This window comes from Triticum dicoccoides, chromosome 1B (assembly GCF_002162155.2).
Source record: "Triticum dicoccoides isolate Atlit2015 ecotype Zavitan chromosome 1B, WEW_v2.0, whole genome shotgun sequence".
NCBI lineage: Eukaryota > Viridiplantae > Streptophyta > Magnoliopsida > Poales > Poaceae > Triticum > Triticum dicoccoides.
The window spans coordinates 497,046,857-497,051,974 of NC_041381.1; positions in this window are offsets into that span (position 1 = coordinate 497,046,857).

Consider the following 5,118-nt stretch of genomic DNA (forward strand, 5'->3'; position numbering starts at 1 on the left):
ACGGATCTGATGGTACCCGGAATAGGCGTCTAAAAAAGACAATCTCTCGCATCCCGCAGTCGAGTCGACAATTTGGTCGATGCGAGGGAGAGGAAAATGATCTTTCGGGCAGGCCCGATTGATATGTTTGAAATCAATGCACATGCGAAGTGACTTGTCCTTCTTGGGGACCATGACGACATTGGCGAGCCACTCGGAGTGGTATATCTCTCAGATAAACTCTGCTGCAAGGAGTCGAGCCACCTCCTCGCCAATAGATTTTCTCTTCTGAACAGCGGACCGTCGAAGATGTTCTTTGATAGGTTTTGCTTTTGAGTCGACTCTAAGGCGATGCTCAGCCAGCCCCCTGGGAACACCCAGCATGTCAGCAGGCTTCCATGCAAAGATGTCCCAGTTCTCACGGAGGAACTGGATGAGCGCTTCTTCCTATTTAGAGTCGAGTGTTGTGGAAATATGGGTCGGAGCTGCGCTGGGGTCAGTCGGGTGAATATGAACGGGCTTCGTCTCACCAAACGACTGGAATGCTGACTCTGTGGCGGGCTTCTTGGCCCGCAACAAATCACTCGGATCTGCATTTTTCTTGTATCCCTCCAGCTCTACCACTGTTATCTGGGCATCCGCAATCTTTGAGCCTTTCTGAAATCACTCTCCTGCCTTCTTACGGTTGCCAGTGATAGTGATCACACCTTTGGGGCCAGGCATCTTTAATTTGAGGTAGACATGACATGGTCGAGCCATGAACCGTGCATAAGCTGGTCTCCCCAAAATAGCATGGTAAGCGCTCTGGAAATCCACGACTTCAAATGTCAGCTTCTCTTTGCGGAAATGCTTTGAGTCGCCGAACACCACATCTAGAGCTATTTGGCCGAGTGACTCAGCCTTCTTTCTAGGAATGACTCCATGAAAACTCATGTTGCTAGAGCTGAGTCTGGACATCGGAATGCCCATTCCCTTTAGCGTCTCCGCATACAATATATTCAGCCCACTTCCACCATCCATCAGCACCTTCGTCAATCGAGTGCCTTCGACGACTGGGTCGACCACCAAAGCTTGCCTCCCAGGGGTGGCTATGTGAGTCGGGTGATCGGACTGGTCGAACATAATGGGAGTTTGAGACCATCTCAGATAGCTTGGTATCGCCGGGGCGACCATATTTACCTCATGGTTGATAACTTTCAATCGACTTTTGCTCTCCACATCAGCAAAAATCATCAGGGTGGAATTGACATGAGTATATCCTCCATCACTGTCCTCCTTGTCCTCAGCCTTGTCCGACTCCTTTTCTTTGTCCTTGGGCTGTTTTCCTTGAAACTGCTGGATTAAGAGCCGGCACTGGCGAGTGGTATGTTTCGGGTAGATGAAGTTACCCTCTTCGTCTTTCTTCGTGTGGATGTGACACGGCAGATCCATCACGTCATTTCCTTCCTTATCCTTCACCTTCTTGGGGTTCCAAGATCCTTTGGGCTTCCCTTTGAATTTGCCCTGAGTCACGGCCAGAGCCTCTCCAGGAGCAGCTAGCTCGGCTTTCCGCTTCTGCTTCCGATTGGAGTTTCCTTTTTCCGACTAACTCGGCTTATACTTGCCACTCCGGAGTCTGTCCTCTTCTTCACCGTTAGCGTATTTGGTGGCAATCTCCATCATTCGACTTAGGGTCATATCCCCGGTTCGACCAAACTTCAGACTTAACTCTCTATTCTTGACACCATCCTTGAAGGCACAGACCGCTTGATGATCAGACACATTCTCCACGGTATGATGCAAAGTGATCCATCTCTAGATGTAATCTCTCAGGGTTTCATTCGACTTTTGCACGCAGACTTGCAGCTCTGTCAATCCGGCCGGTCGATTGCAAGTTCCCTCGAACGTCCTGACGAACACTCGGGAAAGATCTTCCCAAGTGTAAATGCTGCTAGGAGCTAACTGATTCAACCACGCCCTGGCCGAACCCTCTAACATGAGTGGTAAATGCTTCATGGCCACCTCATCATTACCGCCGCCAATTTGTACCGCCACTCGGTAGTCTTCAAGCCAGGTTTCAGGCATAGACTCACCGGTGAACTTACTTACCCCAGTCGCCAACCTGAAGTTCGGGGGTATCACTACGGCTCTGATGGCTCTGCTAAAACATTCTGGACCTGAAACATGGACTTGGCTGCTAGTGGACGCATCTCTGTCATGGACACCTCGATGAGCTCTGTTTCGATCGACCAAACCTTGCACGATGATGGATCTCGCGTCAAAGCCTGGTTCCCTGGGGTTGACCGGAGCTCTTCGCCCAACACTGAGCTGGCGCATGTCATCTTGCTGCCGCGTAAGACCCACCCCTTGGGGGAGGAGTGGGCACTCGACGCCTATCATCACGATCAAATTGGTCATCATACTGGTCACGCCGACCTTCACGTCTCTCGCACCGCGGAGGCGATCTTGGGCTATGAGCCGACTGAACTGTATTCGCAGCGACGGATCGACTGTGAATCCTGTTGCGCAGCTGTGACACAGCTGAATTCTGATCTCCTGCGGCTCAGAGCAAATCCTTGATCTGCATCAAGCCTCTGCCAACCTCCGACTGAGAGGGCTGAATTGACTCTGCTATACGGGCTGCAGCTACTAAATTCTGAATCGGGGTTCGATATACCTGAGTTGGTTGCGGAAAGAGCTGACGTCGACTAGAGTCGGGTACTCGTTGCCACGCACGCTCGTCGAGTGCTCGCTGGAGGTTCTCCAGTCGAGTGCGTTCAGCCAAGTTGGCCAAATGCGCCTCTTCCAAGGCACGAGCCTCGGGAGTTTCTCCTGCAATGGGAGTATGCAGGGCATCCATGTTCCGCGGCAAAGATCTTCCCTTTGTAGAGAAGTGAGTGGCTCGGGTTGATATTCCTCGTGGGCCTGAGCGGGGTCACCTCCACCGTCTATCCCGTCGGTGCGGGGGAAGCCGGGAGGGCTACGAGGCCCATTGACCATCAGGACCTCCGCCGCTGGATCACTGCTGTCGCACTTGAATGCAGTCTCTACGGAGCCAGTTGACAGATCGAACAGGCCGTAGAGAGATTCGTCGGGCTCAATTGCCGCGACTTGGGTGGTGGCCGATTGGCGAGCTACTGCGTGTCTCACCCACCGCTGAAGCCTCGACCGACCAGAGCGCTTGCGCTGGCGGGAGACAGGGAGGGAGAACGGTACAGGAGTTGACCGATATGGAGTCGACGGTTGCCGCAGCAGGACGTCGCGGACACACGCCCGAAAATGCGTCGCACCGCGGACGAGGAGCGCGTCGATGTCGAGTGGAGCCTCCTGGAGCCAAGCGGAGTCGTCCGCAGTGAAAGTAAGCGCACCGAGACGGATCTCGCGGCCCTCGACCAGAACTCCGCCAAAAACCATGATGAAGGCAATCGGAAAAATTGCAACTTCTCCAAAAAGTCGCTAAGACACCGGCCCCAAGGTGGGCGCCAACTGTCGTGGTTCTAAGTCTGATAGTGGAATGGGGATAGGTATGGAGAGGCAAGATCCTAGCTATGGAGTAGTTGTATACGCAAGGGATTTACGAGTTCAGGCCCTTCTCAGAGGAAGTAACAGCCCTACGTCTCAGAGCCCGGAGGCGGTCGACTGGATTATGTGCGTATGAGTTACAGGGGTGCGAACCCTTTACACTGAGGAGAGGGGTGGCTTATATAGTGTCTGCCAGACCCCTCCGGCCCTCAGTTATGCGAGGTTTAAAGTACATAAAGGATTGGCGTTACTGGTAACGCCCTACATAAAGTGTCATCATGGTAATAAAGACTACTTAATTACAGACCGTTTGGATACAGAGTGACTCTTAATCTCCTGGTGGTCGAGTGAGTCTTCGTGGTCGAATGCCTTCGAGTCTGTCGAGTGGAATCCCTCTTGGTCGACTGGAACGCTGTTTCTTTTGAAGATGTCCTTGGGGAGGGTCCTCTGGACAGGCCCATGACCCTACCCTAGGTACATGACTTCATCAATCCATTCTTAGCAACGAATATTTTGCCTTTGGATCTGTGATTAGAAGGTGTACCCAACATTCTCCTTTGGGTATCCTATGAAGATGCATTTCTCCGATTTGGGTTCGAGCTTATCAGGTTGAAACTTTTTCACATAAGCATCGCAACTCCAAACTTTAAGAAACGACAGCTTAGGTTTATTGCTAAACCATAGTTCATACGGTGTCGTCTCAACGGATTTAGATGGTGCTCTATTTTAACGTGAATGCAGCTATCTCTAATGCATAACCCTAAAGTGATATTGGTAAATCGGTAAGAGACATCATTGATCGCACCATATCAAATAAAGTGCGGTTATGACGTTCAGATACACTGTTACGCTGTGATGTTCCAGGTGGCATGAGTTTGTGAAACTATTCCACATTATTTTAACTGAAGGCCAAACTCGTCACTCAAATATTCATCTCCACGATCAGATCGCAGAAACTTTATTTTCTTGTTACGATGATTTTCCACTTCACTCTGAAATTCTTTGAAACTTTCAACTATTTCAGACTTATGTTTCATCAAGTAGATATACCCATATCTGCTCAAATCATCTGTGAAGGTCAGAAAATAACGATACCTGCCACAAGCTTTAATACTCATTGGTCTGCATACATCAGTATGTATTATTTCCAACAAGTCAGTAGCTCGTTCCATTGTTCCGGAGAATGGAGTTTTAGTCATCTTGCCCAAAAGGCACGGTTCACAAGCATCAAATGATTCATAACCAAGTGATTCCGAAAATCCATCTTTATGGAGTTTTATTCATGCACTTTACACCGATATGACCCAAACGGCAGTGCCACAAATAAGTTGCACTATCATTATTAGCTTTGCATCTTTTGGCGTCAATATTTTGAATATGTGTATCACTACGATCGCGATCCAACAAACTATTTTCATTGGGTGTATGACCATTGAAGGTTTTATTCATGTAAACAAAACAACAATTATTCTCTGATCTTTAAATGAATGACCGTATTGCAATAAACATGATCAAATCATATTCATGCTCAACGCAAACGCCAAATAACATTTATTTAGGTTTAACACTAATCCCGAAAGTATAGGGAGTGTGTGATGATGATCATATCAATCTTGGAACTACTTCCAACACTCATCG